Source organism: Ctenopharyngodon idella, chromosome 24 (assembly GCF_019924925.1).
Source record: "Ctenopharyngodon idella isolate HZGC_01 chromosome 24, HZGC01, whole genome shotgun sequence".
NCBI lineage: Eukaryota > Metazoa > Chordata > Actinopteri > Cypriniformes > Xenocyprididae > Ctenopharyngodon > Ctenopharyngodon idella.
The window spans coordinates 28,536,667-28,554,920 of NC_067243.1; the positions used below are offsets into that span (position 1 = coordinate 28,536,667).

The 18,254-nt window shown below is 42.5% G+C and overlaps 1 long non-coding RNA gene and 2 gene segments (V, D, J or C); 1 reads left to right on the forward strand and 2 right to left on the reverse strand.

Annotated features, from left to right (window-relative positions):
• Positions 1-18,254, reverse strand: part of LOC127506802 (immunoglobulin kappa light chain-like) — a 339,850-nt gene that overhangs the window by 126,210 nt on the left and 195,386 nt on the right.
• LOC127506796 (Ig kappa chain V region Mem5-like) overlaps positions 1-18,254 on the forward strand; it is a 73,623-nt gene that overhangs the window by 46,146 nt on the left and 9,223 nt on the right.
• LOC127506953 (uncharacterized) lies at positions 12,601-16,335 on the reverse strand. The gene is made up of 3 exons (XR_007928188.1): positions 15,938-16,335; positions 13,849-13,966; positions 12,601-13,743 (listed from the first exon to the last, which is right to left on the reverse strand). It is a non-coding gene; the product is annotated as an uncharacterized LOC127506953 (long non-coding RNA).

Here is an 18,254-nt window from a genome sequence, read left to right on the forward strand (position 1 = left end):
CGGTCTGTTTTTTTACAGTTTTTCTCGATTGCTTAAACACTAAAGCCAGGCTTTCGAACTAAAATTTCAAAATCATAACGCCATTTATCAAAAAGCACACCCAATTCCCTAAACTATAAAAACTATTCCCCTGTTTTGACACATGAGTCAGATTTGTTGAACTGTCACTGCAGAACTCTAGACACAAATCCCTTCATTTCTCATTGCCTACACCATGTTGTCATCTATAAAGCACTAGCACTTAATATTGTTCACTCAAGTCAGCGTAGCTTGAGCTCAGTTAGCACACAGTTACCCACGTGGAAACACTGAGAGTCAAAATTTATCACACACCAATCAGATCCTTCAATAGAGAGATAAAAGTCAGTTCATTCAGTTTTGGAACAATGGATCCAGAGAGATGTGATTGAAAAGGTCGAGGACACCAGAGAGGAGGAGGAGGAAGAGGATGAGCAAGAGCTGTAAGGAGTGGAGGAAGAGATGAAGGAAGAGGAGGAGGATGAGGGGCAAGGAGACAAGGAGTCTCAGATGAAGTCCGTGCCACTAGTTGACCATGTCCTTGTCCATGGTATGACTATGAGGGAGGCTGGCCAATGAGTTCAGCCAAACTTAAGTTGCTTCACCGTCGCCTCGATCATAAGAACCTTCAGGGAGGTGTACCTCAGTGTATCTACTGTAACTTTTGAGTGCTGTACTCTGTTACAACACATGCATCAAATTGCCTTACATACAGATAGAGTTTCTGTCTGCTTCCAGTTACAGTTACAGTAATCAGTACTTCTATTTTTGAGGACACAGAGACGATGAAATGGAAGAAGCCTGACTAGACATTTCAGTTGATGTGTGGCAGGGGTGGATCAGGCATGCAAGATGATTTTCCCCCCGCTGCCTGGATAGGGCCAATTACAGCCTGTGAAGTTGACGAGATTCTCTGGCCTGTCCCAGACCAAAATGTGATGCTGGGACAGAATATTTGTGTTGTTGTTTGGTGTATTGTACTGTACAGTACATTAAGGAATAAAAAATGTGCAAATGTATACACGTGTTCATCGTAAAAAGTTCAGTGAGGGGGAGAACCATGAGTGACACAACTTATTACTGGTTTTTGTTTTTGGTTTTTGTAGTATTGTTTTGAATTTATCTCACCAGTGTGTAAGACTGTGTTGTAGTGTGTGTGTTTTTGAGGGCTTGTGTGTCATGTCTGAGAGTGAATGGTTTTGAGTGTAGAGCTTCATTTTGACCTGAAAATAGGATGTTTGGGGAATTGGGTGAGACGTTGTGGATTTGTGTCTACTGTTTTGAGAATATGAGGCATAGTTTCAAGAAATGTGTTTAAGCAATCGAGAAAAACTGTAATATGTTAGCCTTAAAGTTATGAATAAGCTAGTGGGATTGACTTTCCTACAGTAAATAATATAAATTAATATTGTAGTGTAGTTTTGCAGAGACGAGCACCACTCACATTTTCTCCAGATTTTAGTCCAGTTTAGTAAGGGATATAAGATTGTATGTTACATATTTACTAAATACGTCATAATAAATAAATAAAGTCTCTGAAAGGTTTGATACACCATTGTGTTGTTTGTGATCCTCCATCAGCAGCTGCAGTATCTCTCAGCTGTATCAGTGCATCACTGTGACGTCTGACTGACCGAGGTTTTTGTACCACTCTTTATCACTGTGTGAACACATGTTTACTGTTGATGCTGTGGTAACTCAGAGAGTAATAATCTCCTGTATCTTCAGTCTGGACTCCACTGATGGTCAGAGTAAAATCACTGCCATATGTAGATCCACTGACACTGAATCTAGATGGAATTCCAGTATAACGGTTGTTTGTATCATGAATCAGGAGTATAGGAGCTTCTCCAGGTTTCTGTAAGTACCAGGCTAAGTCCTCATAACTTAGTGCAACATCCAAACTACACTCTATTGTAGCTGTTTGACCCTGTTGGACAGTTTTAACTTCAGGTTGAGTCAGAGTCACTCCTCTGGATTCTTGTCACGATCACTGTCTGTTCCTGTCAGTTCCTGGACTCCACTTCCCATAATCCTCCCTTCCAATCACATGCACCAATCACCAATTGCCACACACACCTGCAGATCATTACCTGGACTATTTAAGACACACACACACACACACACACCCTTTGCGAAGTCTTGATTTGCCCCGGTGATCAACTCTGAGCGTTTTCTTGTGGACTGTTTCCTGGTTTCCGTTTGGATTGTTTATTCTTTGTGATTCTCTGCTGCCTGCCCTGAACCTTGCCTGTGTACTGGACTGTGTTTGTTTGCCGCCTGCCCTGATCTCTGCCTGTGACCCGATACTGTTTGTCTGCCGCCTGCCTCGACCATTGCCTGTCCTTGTTTATGTTCCTGCCTTTGCCCCTGTCTACCTGTGTAAATACTGTTCTTAATAAAGCTTGCAAATGGATCCCCGCTCTGCCGACCCATCATTACAGAAGACTTCGCCAACACATGGATCCAGCGGCTTTCCTGAAGAACAATGGCCCGGTAGGAATATCGCACAATTGTTGTTAGGACTCACGCAGGGCACACGATCGATAGAGGATTATATCACTGAATATTTGAACATTGCTTATTGGTCAGATCTGCCGGACTGCGTGCTCATAGACTTTTTCTGTGAGGGCATCAATCAGCCACTTAAAAAACAACTCATTCGTGAGGGACCCCGTTCATCTCTAAGTCTGTTTTTGGATTATGTTTTATTGACTGTTGGCTCTCCGTTTACTGTGGGTGTCGTGGAGAAATGCGACACTTCATCCATTCACGTAATGGCCGCCGCGCCAGATGACGCTCACAAAATGGCGGCCACCATAATAACAACATCAAGTCAAGTCAGCGCTGATTATCCTGAACCAAGTCAAGTCACAGTTGACCTCCGTGAGCCAAGTCACGTCTCCTCTGATCTTCCAGAACAACATCATGTCCCCGCTGTTCTTCTAGAGTCACGTTACGTCTCTGGATCTGTTTGGGAGCGGAGTGGGTTGCGTTCCAGTGTGGCTGATCCACCGCTGACTTCAGCACGAGCGGCTGGCATTCCTAAGCCTCCGCCGGCCGCTTCGCACTCAAGCCCGCTGGCCGCTACGCCCTCAAGCACGCCGGTTGCGACGCCCTCAAGCTCGCCGGTTGCGACGCCCTCAAGCTCGCCGGTTGCGACGCCCTCAAGCTCGCCGGTTGCGACGCCCTCAAGCTCGCCGGTTGCGACGCCCTCAAGCTCGCCGGTTGCGACGCCCTCAAATTCTCTGGATGCTATGGACAAGATGGCCGCCCCTCCAGTGTCGGGGAACATAGGGGTCGTTCCAGCCAGTGAGCCCGCTCCAGAGCCCGCTCCAGTCCGGGAATCCGCTCCAACCCTGCATGCTCTTCCTGTCAGTCCTGTCATGGCCAAGAGGGCTGTCTTTACCTTCTATGTTTTGGCGGTCCTGCGTGCCTGGAGGTTGCACTCGAGCTCTTTTGACCCTGGACCAGTCTGTCAGCCCGCTGCCGTCCCAGAGCAGCCCGCTGCCGTCCCAGAGCAGCCCGCTGCCGTCCCAGAGCAGCCCGCTGCCGTCACCGAGCAGCCCGCTGCCGTCACCGAGCAGCCCGCTGCCGTCACCGAGCAGCCCGCTCTCCCTGATATGGTCATGGAGCCCCCTTGTTCTGCCCTGCCGGCGCCACCCAAGCTTTCTGCCCTACCGGCGTCGCTCGAGCTCCTTGCCCACGAACCCACCATGGCCACCGTAGAAATCCCCAAGAACTTTTTTTGGGGGGGGCTATATACCTGAGGGTGGGGAGCTTGTGGGTGGGGACCCTGCACGGCCGCGATCATCAGCGGCCTCCGAACTGCTTGAGCTTGCGGGTGGGGACCTTACACGCCCACGGCCTTCAACCGCCTGTGAACTGCTGTGGCCGGCTACGGACCCTGACCTGCCGTGGCCGCCCGTGGCACCTGACCCGCCGTGGCCGCCCGTGGCACCTGACCCGCCGTGGCCGCCCGTGGCACCTGACCCGCCGTGGCCGCCCGTGGCACCTGACCCGCCGTGGCCGCCCGTGGCACCTGACCCGCCGTGGCCGCCCGTGGCACCTGACCCGCCGTGGCTGCCCGAGTTCCTGGACCTGCATTGGAGACCCTGTTCCCGTCTGCCAACAGGTCTCCAATGTACCCACCCCCCCTCCCTATCTGTGCCATTTACGCCGCGAGGACGCGCCTTCCGGAAGGGGGGCGTTATGTCACGATCACTGTCAGTTCCTGGACTCCACTTCCCATAATCCTCCCTTCCAATCACATGCACCAATCACCAATTGCCACACACACCTGCAGATCATTACCTGGACTATTTAAGACACACACACACACACACACCCTTTGCGAAGTCTTGATTTGCCGTGGTGATCATTACTAAGCGTTTTCTTGTGGACTGTTTCCTGGTTTCCGTTTGGATTGTTTATTCTTTGTGATTCTCTGCTGCCTGCCCTGAACCTTGCCTGTGTACTGGACTGTGTTTGTTTGCCGCCTGCCCTGATCTCTGCCTGTGACCCGATACTGTTTGTCTGCCGCCTGCCTCGACCATTGCCTGTCCTTGTTTATGTTCCTGCCTTTGCCCCTGTCTACCTGTGTAAATACTGTTCTTAATAAAGCTTGCAAATGGATCCCCGCTCTGCCGACCCATCATTACAATTCTGAAGAAGAGAAAAGAAAAACAATTATTGTTTAAAACTACTACCATCATATACTTTTACAAGAACACCAAAACCAGAGTCAGTTTTTATCAGTCTTACCCTGAGTAAACAGTGTGAGAGTCCAGATGAAGAAGGTGATTGTGTTCATTGTTGTTCTTTTGTCTTGTGTGATGATGAAGATTGTGTTCTGTTCTGCTCTCAGTCATGAAGTGTTAAACTCACAGCACTATAAACACTCTCAGAGCACTGAAGCATGTGTGACAATGCAAAGAAGTGGGCAGGATTTACAACAGACAAACTAATATACACTAGAGTTACAGAATGATCATTTACATTCTCACTAATGTAACCTTTAGTAACTATTGTTGAATCCAGTGGCAGTTCAAGGGTCTCAGAGGTTACAAACATAAAAGCAGTCTCTTGAATAAAACTCAAAGTTAATCATCATCAGAAACTCAATAGGTCTCTGGTTTCATTTAACTTATTTCCAGTCATATTTCAAATCTGAAATGTTACAGAATGGCATTTATCTTGTTTGGCTTCTGTAAATGTTTGGGATGAGCAACAGTGGAGCGTTGAAAGACCCTCATCCAGAACTATCGGATCAGGAGCTCTTATGGACAGTGGATCAGTATGACTTTGTCATCATGCTGTGTGCCGGAGATCTCCAGTGCTTCTGGCACTTTGCTCACTATGGTGAGAGCTTCTACTTACACTTCATGGAAAGACATTGTTCTGCATTTAAATATTAGTATGAACTTGAATGGTTTGAATGTTTCAGCTCAGTATGTGTGTGTTCAGGTCCAGCTGGTGACTGTGTGGCCCTTGATAGACATCTGTCTGTGATTGTTAATGCTCCGAGCGGATTAATAATCGGCACAGCTGACGATGAAAGTGGTTAGATTGTCTTCAGTGTTGAGGAGACAGGTGAGTCTCACCTTGATACGTGTTTTAGTACATCCGCTGCCCACATTATGAACAGAAAAATAATCTGTTTCTAGAACTCAAAGAGGATTTCATGTGGACCATGCAGTGAATCCCAGACAGAGAATAATTCAGAGAATAAAAGTTTAAGTTTGTTTGTTGTTTATAAAAATTAATGTTGTTAATGTGTGTTTTCTTTCTTCATGAAACATTAAAGGAAAAATTATACTAAATTAATTAATATCAAAGTACCATATTAAAAGTCACACTTTCAAACTCCAAAAATTACAAACAAAAAAAAGTTGAACGAATGAATGAATGAATGATCATGTGTATCTCAGCACATCTGATAAAAACCTGCTTCAGTAATTTCCACAGTCGCTTTGGGATCATGCAGGTTTTCCTGAACTTTGGTGTGTATTATCAGGGACAAGAGAAGAAAAAGGAAGAAAAGAAGAAAAAGAAAGAAGAGGATATGAAACAGATAAACAGTTCATTGTCCTTTATTGGGGTAAAACACAACTGCATCTAGCAGAAACAAACACATCCTTACTGTAATGTGGGCGACAAACCCCGCTGTTAACAAACACTAAACCTGCGACTGCTTCATCTCCATTTATAACCTGATCTCCAGTAATTATTTGAGTCATAAACAGCTGTTTCTTCAACATCAAACTTTTTAAAATGTGAAATGGGTTTATTTATTTTTTTCCTTTTAGTAATAACAAGGTCTTATTTGAACTTTCCCAGTGTATCTCCAGAAACAAGAGAAGCAGTGGATTCCAGTAACATGAAGCTCCTGTGAGGACGCTGAACATCTGCTGATGGAGCTGCTCTATTCTGAGAGGAACAGAATCACCCGATGATCAAATATGAGTTTCACTGTCCGCACTTTATTCTCTGAAATGAGTCAGAAGAGTTGGACTAATGGAGAGATGAGGTTTGTTCATGTTCATCAGTTGAGAACATGAACATGAGAGTAGCAGTCAAGCAACAGGAGGATCTACATACTGTAAGTGTTTTTGTGTTATTTCTAGTTTGATTTTAGTGCTGTGTCGTTGCTAGGAAGTTTGTTTACTGTATTCATGTGGCAAGTCGCGTTTGTTCTCGTTTCGCTCTGAGTCAGTAAGGCGTGGCCTGCTGAACTAATTAACGTTGTATCAAGCGGGTATAAAACTGTGTAGTAGTATACCGCGGCTGCGGATGCAGCGGCTCGTGTGAAACCCTCATCGTGTGAAGACCGAAGAGTGTAAAGACCAGCGACTCTTGCGACCTGTTTTAGATATGTGCTTCCAAATGCTTCCAAATTACCACTATTACTATCACTCGTAAATCGCGTGCCACACGTTGGAGGCAGTGCAATCATAACAACCTTCGTATTTTACTCATGTCATCTAGTACATTACTTTCAATTTCTATTGGTCTCTGGAATTGTCAGTCTGCTGTAAACAAAGCAGACTTCATTACATCTATTGCTACTCATTCAGGTCTCCATCTCATGGCTCTGACTGAGACATGGATCAAACCTGAGGACACTGCCACACCGGCAGCCCTCTCCTCTAATTTCACTTTCTCTCACACCCCACACCAGATTGGGAGGGGTGGTGGTACTGGTCTGCTTATGTCCAATGAATGGAAGTTCAATCCTTTACCAGCTCTCTGTGACTACAGCTCATTTGAATCACATGCAATTACCATCACCTACCCTGCTAAAATCCATGCTGTAGTGCTTTATCGTCCCCCAGGTCAGCTAGGTAACTTCTTGGAGGAGTTAGATGTGTTACTCTCATCCTTCCCTGAGGATGGTACTCCTCTGCTAGTACTTGGAGATTTCAACATCCATCTAGACAAACCTCAGGCTGCTGACTTCCGCACTCTGCTTGCCTCGTTTGATCTCAAGCGAGTGTCTACTACAGCTACCCACAAATCAGGTAACCAATTGGACCTCATCTACACACGCTGCTGCTCCACTGATAATACACTGGTTACTCCACTACACACCTCAGACCATTTCCTCATCACTTTTAATCTCAACCTGACCACTAACTCAACACACACTCCACCACATGTTACTTTTCGGCGAAACCTACGCTCGCTCTCACCCTCCCACCTATCCTCTTTGGTCTCATCCACACTTCCTCCCCCTAAACAGTTCTCATCATTGGACACTAACAATGCTACTGACACTCTTTGCACCATGTTAACATCTTGCTTAGATGACTTCTGCCCTCTCTCATCCAGACCAGCCCGCGCCACCCCTTCTGCCCCCTGGCTATCCACTTTTCAAAACTTTCTCTTCTTTACCCTCCTCCCCTCCCTCCCACATCAGCTCTTACAGCTGACTTTGCCACATTCTTCACACATAAAATAACAACCATCAGCGGCCAATTCTCCACACCACATACTGACAATAACATCTTAACGTAAAACATAAAAATTCTCCCGTCCTTCTCTATGCTTTCTGAGGCAGATGTTTCCAAACTCATCCTTTCCAATCACCCTACTACCTGTCCGCTTGACCCTATCCCCACTCATCTTCTTCAGGCCATCTCCTCCTCAATTGTACCTGCACTCACTCACATTATCAATTCTTCTCTTCACGCTGGTACATTTCCCACAGCTTTTAAGCAGGCTAGGATTACACCACTGCTTAAAAAACTCACTCTGAATCCAGCACTTTTAGAAAACTACAGACTGGTATCCCTTCTTCCATTCATTGCGAAGACACTTGAGAGAGTTGTGTTCAACCAACTGTCTACTTATCTCACACAGAACAGTCTCCTTGACAACAACCAGTCTGGCTTCAAGATTGGCCACTCAACTGAGACTGCCCTGCTCTCAGTTACTGAAGCCCTGAGATTGGCACGAGCAACTTCAAAATCATTGGTACTCATCTTGCTGGATCTGTCTGCTGCTTTTGACACAGTCAACCACCAGATCCTCCTGTCAACCCTCATGTCGAAGGGCATCTCAGGAACCGCACTCCAGTGGTTCGAGTCTTATCTCTCAGGTAGGTCCTTCAGGATATCTTGGAGAGGTGAGGTGTCCAAGTCGCATCATCTTGCTACTGGGGTACCTCAGGGCTCAGTGCTTGGACCACTTCTCTTCTCCATCTACATGTCATCACTAGGCTCTGTCATTCAGGAACATGGTTTTTCCTATCACTGCTGATGACACACAACTCTACCTCTCATTCCAACCAGATGATCCGACGGTTGCTGGTCGCATCGCAGCCTGCCTGACAGCCATTTCTGCCTGGATGAAGGACCACCACCTTCAACTCAACCTTGCTAAAACGGAACTGCTTGCGGTCGGTGCCAACCCAACACTTCATCACAACCTATCCATTCAACTTGGGTCGTCAACCATAACTCCTTCCAGGACGGCCAGGAACCTTGGAGTGGTGATGGATGATTGTTTAAGCTTCACAGATCATATTGCTACAATGGCCCAGTCCTGCAGATTTGCCCTGTACAACATTAGGAAGATTAGACCCTTCCTATCGGAGCATTCCACACAAATTCTGGAATGACATACCACGCTCTATCCGAGTTTTTAGCCATTTTCAAAAAACTGCTAAAGACATATCTTTTTCGTCAATACTTGACCCAGCAATATTAGCACTTTTTATTTTACTTTTTTCAATTTTCTATTCTCTTTCTCCATTTATTTGCATATATTAAAAAAAAAAAAAAAAAAACCTTACTACGAGCACTTTACTGATGAAACTTGACTTGACACGCCACTTACATACTGTTGTATTCATGTTGATTTGATTGCTTCTACTATTCTCATTTGTAAGTCGCTTTGGAGAAAAGCGTCTGCTAAATGACTAAATGTAAATGTATGTTTATAATGAAACACTGTCAGTGTCTGAAGCCTCTGGACTGCTGAGATCGTCCTTGACTCGGTTAGAGAGTAAGAGCTCCAAGAGTTCAATCCACAAAACTATTAATGATACGCTGGATTCAGAAAACAGGTCACGTCTGTGAGCAGTTGTGTTTGTATGAATGAATGAGGGTGAGTGTGGTCTGAAACAATGACAAATTATGCAAATTTGACATAAATATGAACAATCCTTCTGTTACAGATATTAAACATTTCCCATCATAAACATAAATGAATAATAAACAATCAACCATCATGTGAAATTCACTGACACTTCCACAAATATCATGTAGTGTGATAAAGTAATCTTAATCTGAATCACATACTCTCTTCAGTAGACACTTATTTTGAACAAGTAATTACTTCACGATCGCTAAAAAAGTATGTTCTGTATAGTATGAGTGTGTATGAATGTAATCTGGACGTACTACATCTGCCATGTTGTCATTATCTTCAGTATTACTCAGAAGTCTTTTAAATATAATTAATTCGAAGTGATGGTGCTTTATGTAACGTTGTCTAGCGTACGATCCTGTTTGACATTTGTGCTGGCTACTGTTTACAGGCCACCAGGACACCATACAGACTTTATCAGAGAAACATTCAGACTGTGAATTCAGACATACTTCTGTTGTAACATACTGTTTTTGACCTACTATATAGAGAATGTGAAGAATGTGATTTTGGATGCAGTCACAGTCTTAAAGGAAAGGTGTGTAGATCTCGGTTATGTTAAAGACATGTGACCCTCTAGTGGTGAAGTATGGAAGTCCAATTAAAGGGATTGACTTTCCTACAGTAAATAATACAGATAATATTTTAGTGTAAAGTTATGCAGGGACGAGCACCACTCACATTTTCTCCAGATTTTAGTCCAGTTTAGTAAAGAATATAAGATTGTATGTTACATGTTTACTTAATAAATCATAATAAATAAAGTCTCTGAAAGGTTTGATACACCATTGTGTTGTTTGTGATCCTCCATCAGCAGCTGCAGTATCTCTCAGCTGTATCAGTGCATCACTGTGACGTCTGACTGACCGAGGTTTTTGTACCACTCTTTATCACTGTGTGAACACACCACCACTGTGGTAACTCTGACAGTAATAATCTCCTGTATCTTCAGTCTGGACTCCACTGATGGTCAGAGTGAAATCACTGCCAGATCCACTGCCACTGAATCTAGATGGAGTTCCAGTATAACGGCTTGATGCTAAATATATGAGGAGTTTAGGAGCTTCTCCAGGTTTCTGTAAGTACCAGGACAGACAGGGTGGACTACATCCTGTTAAAGGAGTGCTGGCGCTGCATCTCATCACAACAGTTTCTCCTGGTGTGACTGTATGAACTACAGGAGTTTGAGTAACTGTGATCTGTCCACTGGAGCCTGGAAGAGAAATGAATAGGATTTAAATTAAAAGTACATCAAGACAACAGAAAAATCATGTGTCATATTAGAAATAGATGTCATAATCATAAAATATAAAACTTTAGTATTTTTAGTTTTAAGCAAGTCAGAGTTTCACTGTATACCTGATATACAGATCAATGTCCAGATGAAGAAGGTGATTTTGTTCATTGTTGTTCTTTTGTCTTGTGTGATGATGAAGATTGTGTTCTGTTCTGCTCTCAGTCATGAAGTGTTAAACTCACAGCACTATAAACACTCTCAGAGCACTGAAGCATGTGTGACAATGCAAAGAAGTGGGCAGGATTTACAACAGACAAACTAATATACACTAGAGTTACAGAATGATGATTTACACTCTGACTAATGTTATTTTTAGTTAGTTCAGTAGTTTTATTTTTACTCTGACTACTGAGACACTGATGATGTGCAGATGAACGTCCATCTCACATAGGAGGGGACATTCTCGTGACCTTGCGCACCGTTCCCTAAAAGTTCTCTAAAAGTGACAAAAATCCTGAACCTTTACGGAAAATCCTTTTTTGGTTATGAAAGTGCTGCAGTTCAAGTTTCCTTATATGACTTTAGGGGGACGTTCCATATTGGTTATTCTATGGTCACATAAGAACGTCACAAAAAGGACATTTGGGACATTAACAGAACGTTCCCATACGGTTCTCTGTTAGTCAGATGGGGATGTTTAGTTCGGGACTGTGCTGCTCCTGACCCATTTGGAAACGTTTAAGAAGTACCCTTTTCACCTATAGGTGAATTGAAATGTTTTATTAACAAAGTTCGGGAGGAGCAGGTTCAGATAATTAACCAGAGGTGGGTAGTAACGAAGTACATTTACTTCGTTACATTTACATGAGTAGTTTTTTGGAAAATTTGTACTTTTTAGATTTAAATGTGGGTACTTTTACTTTAACTTGAGTACATTTGTAATGAAAAATCTGTACTTTTCTGTCTCTTTTTTTCATGAACGATGCCCCATTCACTAATGAATCACTCTTTTGAGTCGATTCTGTTCAAAGACTTGATCAAACAAGTTGGTAAAACTGGCTGTGTCCGAAACCGCCTACTCAATGAGTAGGTACTTAATTTCATTAAGTACTTACTTAACGAGCGCTAAAAGAGTAGGTACTTAACAGCCAAATCTCGTTGAGTATGAATGAGATCCGGCTCTCATCCGCCATGATGACGTTATCATGTGACCTAAGACATTATCACAAGCACAAGAATTTAAAAGATATGAGTGACAGGTGCACTAACACCTGATTTCATCAGTAGCTGGACAACAATACCTTGTACGTTTTCTGCAACATCTGCCAAAATGTTTTCATTTAAAATGTCTGAACAAAGGAGACGTCGGGCAGCCGCTCAAAGATCTCGCCTTTGGAGAAAACTGATTTTGTACTCTAAAAGTGTAAGTACGAATTGTTAAAATTAACATTAGCCCATAATGATTGCAATATAATATTGATAAATGCTGACCAATACTTAATTATATTACATATTTTCTTACTGAAATGATATATTTGAGTAAAATAAGCTAAATGTAATTTAATTGTATTGTCATGACATTTTATGCATGAATAGTACACAAATGCAGCCAATGTGAATACATCAATTTTCAGTCAAAAAATGAATTAAATATAATTATTTTATTAATTCATGCATTAACTGACAACAAGAGGATGAACAAACAAAAATGAGTAAACAAATGAATAAAACAAATAAATACAAGTCAACAACACATGAAACAAATCTTTATTCAAATTTATTATTCTAATGAGCTATATCATATTTACACGTGGACAACCCCACATCCTACTGCCATCTCAACAGAGCTGTGCCAATACTGCAGCTTTATTTCAATGAAGCAGCTGACCACCGTGATCACCTTCACCTGTCTTTGCCATCCATCATGTCCCTCATTGGTGCACTCAGGCTGGAATCTGACCATGGATGGGAGAGGGACATTGAGGTGCTTGTCTTCCTCTACTGGCTTGCCCATGCAGCATCCTACAGGGTGGTCTCACAGACCTTTGATATCCCCAAGTCCTCTGTGCATGACATTGTGCACAGAGTGAGCCAGGCAATCATGGGAATTTTGAGGAGGGTGATTTGCTTTCTGACCGGAGATGACCTAGAGGCAGGATTTGCACAGCTGGCTGGGTCACCAGCTTTCAGCAGAGCCGTTGGTGCTATAGACGGCTGTCCAGTCCGGATTAAACCTCCAGCAAATAGCTCCCACTGCTACTACAACAGGAAGCTGTTTCATTCCATCCAGCTCCAGGCCATCACTGATCACCGGCGGAAATTCCTTGATGTCTTCGTGGGATATCCTGGGTCTGTGCACGATGCCAGGGTCCTGAGGAACAGCCCTGTCTACACTGGCAGCCTTTATCCACCACCAGGCAAGTGCATCCTCGGTGATGGTGGCTATCCTTGCCTGAGTGCACCCATCTGCCTCATCACGCCTTACAGAGAGCCTGTACAGAACCCCGCGCAGGCTCGTTTCAACAACAAGCACTCCCGTGCCCGGAACATCGTTGAGAGAGCTTTTGGGATGCTGAAGACACGGTGGCGCAGTATTTTCTTCAAGGCCTTAGAGGTAAACCCTGCCTTCGTGCCTGAGGTGGTTGCGTGCTGTGCTTCTTAATCTCGCTCTTCTCAATGGCGACATCGTTGAGGCAGAAAATGAGGAAGACCATGATGACAGGCCCCCGGAACCACACAACCTCGAAGCAAGAGTGGGAGAAGATGTGCGGGACAATCTGGCTGCTGCGGTGTCTGCGCCAAACATCCGTGTGCCTGATCTCCATGAGCACGATTACCTATAAAACATTAAAAATGTACAATTCATGTCAGCATTCTGTTTGTTTACAGCTTCATTTCATATGTTAACAATTACATGCTAATTTTTGTTGTAGCTTTATTACTTTTGTGTTGTAGTGGGCTCAACTACTGAACTGGTAAGCAGAAGGTTGCTGGTCGATCTCTGCAGCGTCACCACCAGTGTGTCTTTATGTAAGCCACTTTACTCCAGGGTCACTGTCCCTGTAATAAATGCTCTGTAAGTTGTTTTGGATAAAAGCATCTGCCAAATGCATAAATGTAAATAAATGTACTTGAATTTTGTAAAGCCTTTTTTAAATTGTGTCTTGCATAAATGCTTAAAGCTGCTCAGTTCTTATTTTATTTCTTCAAGATACTATAATACAAAATGCATACATTTACTATTTGTATTAGCTGGGTTAAAGGGTTAAAAAAAAAAAAACAGAGGGATCAACAACATAAAGGCAAGTAAATACTGACTGAATTTGTATGTTTGGGTGCAATAACACTTCAGCCACTATTTTACTGTGTGTAGTTAATGCAAAACTCTTAGGCTGCGTTTACACTGGCACAAAAAATCAGATCTTTTGCTCACATCTGACACAGATCGGAATTAGTTGCACACGTGTAAACACAAAAATCCACACAAGATCCGATTTTTTCGCATCCGATCTGAGCCACTTCCAAATGTGGTTTTAAATCCGATTCATATCCGATCTCTGGACATGCGACCTACGTCTAAACACGCATATCCGATTCCCATTGGAATTCCAAGCCATCACAAGGCGAGGGCAGCATGTTTGCTCAGTTTATGTTATATCATGAAGCAGACGTGCTTGTATGCACTCACACTAAAAATTCACAGCTTTATTATTGAGGTGGGAACTTGATTAATCTTATCCTGGTTGTTAGCCTGATCTGGAGCAAAGAATAAATCTCCATAGTAACTTAATATAGCTTAATTTAGCCTGCTTTCATGCAACTGAGTCAGGGCTAAATTCAGCCAGGATAACTGGAAAATCCCAGCTTAATCCCTTATCCTGCTTTTGTGCAATACCCCTCAGGATGATCCACGACTGTTTGTTTGTTTTGTGATGGTTGTTCATGAGTCCCTTGTTTGTCCTGAACAGTTAAACTGAGCTCTGCTCTTAGGAAAAATCCTCCAGGAAACACGATTAAGAGCCGGGGGGTCTATTGCTGTATACTTTATTCCTTGTGTGCTCCATTCCTTGACTCCTGGATTCGGCGCTCGGTTGAGAATGTTGTTTGGTCAGTTTCTCTGGCTTGACTGAACTTACTCCAGACTGCGGGTTTGGAACCAGCATACCTCGAGTAAACATGGTTTGGGTTAATCAACCGAGAGTTCAGGGTTTATGTGACGGTAAGTTAACCTTGTTTTCTGGAACAGACTCCTGGAGTAAAGAAACCCACAGTACCTTCACTTGGAGAGAGACTGAGGATATTTCCTCCACACAGATCTCTCCTGCGTCCGGGGCCCAAAGAATTGTTTGACACTCTAGTTGTTTGTTGAATTGTACACTGAAAGTGAGTTTAGTGGCTTTACTTTGAGTGTTTTTGACCTGAAACCTGTTATATCTATGTGGGATGTTTGTAGGAAGGTGGATGTCATTTTGTTTTGTGAGTATGAATCTGTCACAGTCTCACTCAGTTTGGACTTTGTTTCAGTTTTCACTTTCCCCCTGTTGAGTTTGTTGTCATGGTTGTTAATTTGATTCATCATTCAGTTCAGGTGTGTGTTGTTAATTATCCTTGTTTTCCGGTGTACTTCAGATCCTTTGTTTCTGTTCATTGCTGTCGGGTCTTGTCTATGGTTCAGTTTTGTTGGATTGCTGTTCTCTGGTTGATGATATTCCTGTGGATTTATTAAAGACTGTCTGTTTCCCTTCGTGTTCATGTGTTCGTGTTCGTGTAACAACACAGCACTGTGACACACATAGACACTACCATATTTTTATTAGTGTTACACGCCCTTGATGAAGTTGTTTAAAAGATTGAAGGTGTTGTGCTGTTTTTTCATCCTGTCACATTTAATCAGTTTCACATGATCAAGAATGCAATTATACTGAATATCAGCACGGCTGTGATTCTACCATAGACATGAAGAGCAGCACAACTGTGAATGTCATATTACTTTTATATAACACTTCTATAAGCAAGAACTTTCTAACTTACCTTTCAGACTAAATCTGATTAGTTAGTATGCATATTTTTCCACAACCACTGGAGAAAGAAACCGCTTCTTTCAATCCTGGAGTGAGAGAAAACACATTAAAAACAACTGCTATTTCTGCTTCACTCCACATCGCTCTCATACTGTGATCTGAAACACAAACAATAAAACATCCCAGTGCTGCCATAATTCATATGAGCACTAACAGTTATTTAATACAAACATAAATGACTATATATAAATGTATATTTACTATATTAATAATTATTTTTTAAAGAAACTTTGCTAAACATTGTCATTGTGTTGTTTGTGATCCTCCATCAGCAGCTGCAGTATCTCTCAGCTGTATCAGTGCATCACTGTGACGTCTGACTGACTGAGGTTTTTGTACCACTCTTTATCACTGTGTGAACACATCACCACTGCTGTGGTAACTCTGACAGTAATAATCTCCTGTATCTTCAGTCTGGACTCCACTGATGGTCAGAGTGAAATCTCGTCCAGTATTTGCTGTTCCACTGCCACTGAATCTAGATGGAGTTCCTGACTGGAGGGTGTTTATATAATAAATCAGGAGTTTAGGAGCTTCTCCAGGTTTCTGCTGATACCAGGCTAAGTAGTTGCTGTATATTCCTACATCTATATGACACTCTATTGTAGCTGTTTGACCCTGTTTGACAGTTTTAACTTCAGGTTGAGTCAGAGTCACTCCTCTGGATTCTGAAGAAGAGAAAAGAAAAACAATTAGTGTTTAAAACTACTACCATCATATACTTTTACAAGAACACCAAAACCAGAGTCAATTTTTATCAGTCTTACCTTGAATAAACAGTGTGAGAGTCCAGATGAAGAAGGTAATTTTGTTCATTGTTGTTCTTTTGTCTTGTGTGATGATGAAGATTGTGTTCTGTTCTGCTCTCAGTCATGAAGTGTTAAACTCACAGCACTATAAACACTCTCAGAGCACTGAAGCATGTGTGACAATGCAAAGAAGTGGGCAGGATTTACGACAGTGTGTGCTGCTAACAAACTAACAAACTCTCTACATATAAGATTTGGTATTTCAGTGGTCTACTTTAGACATTCTACTGACTGAAAGTAACTTTACAACTACATGTCAACTTATTCTACTTAACTGAACCCAAACCTAACAGTCTACTACAGTCTACTAATACACTAATGAGAGTTAGTTGACATGTAGTTGACAAGTTACTTATAGTTAGTAGAATATCAAAAGTGGACCATCGAAATAAAGTGCAACCTAAGATTTTACAGATTGATGTTGTTTGTAATAATTGTAAATATTAATTATTGTAAAATATTTTTAATTTGAATTATAAAATGTTTTTTTTTTTTTTTTTATGTTTGACAGACTGATAAGACACTAGTCTTTGACTTTATATGAACATCCGTCAGTGTGGATGAAGCATTTTCAGCTTTCAGTGCCGCTGTAGAAATAATCTATTCACTCTCATACATGATTCATTTACATAAGGTGAATGTTTCTGATAATATGTGACCAAGATAAAGTGAGCAGCATTCAGCTGGTCATGTGATCTCAACATGGTGGCCACCACAAGGAAGAAAAATAAAAGATTTTTTTAAGCCCCTAAAATGACTATAGTATCATGAAAGTAGATATTTTTAAACATATTTGTCAAACACAGTAATTATTTATTTGTGAGTACAGTAATGTACTACTGTCACAGTTCCCTTGTCTCCCGGACTCCATTTCCCATGTTCCTCTTGTCTCCACACCTGCACTCACTTCCCTCGTCATCTCCCCATCAGCACTCATCACCTGCACCTGGACTTCCTCATCAGCACTCCCTATATAATGGACTCACTCCCTTCACTCCCTGTCTGTTCTTATTGTTAGCTTTCCATGTGTTAGTGTTGTGTTTCTGCGCCTACGTTCATTAAATACCTTTACTTTGTGGATTACCGTGTATTGCCTCATCCCTGCAGCACCACACGTAACAACTACATCTTTAACCTCTCTGGTACGGTGTTGCCTCCAGGCAACATGGTCTATTTTAGTTTGTTTTTAATAAAATAAGTCACCAATTGATTGATCAAACGTATCTCAGGACAGAATAACTCAAATACTAATCAATAAAAGTGCAAAAAAGACCAAAACATGACCAACAGGGGTCCATTTTGTGTCCTGTTTCAGCACATGTGCACATGTCACATGGCTCCATATTTTCTCCAGTGAAAAAGCTTTTTTCACTTGTTTGTATCCATTAATCACCCACAAAAAATACGAGTCACCTTCACTGGCAAGTAAAGAAGTATTTTCAAGAACTTTACATTATA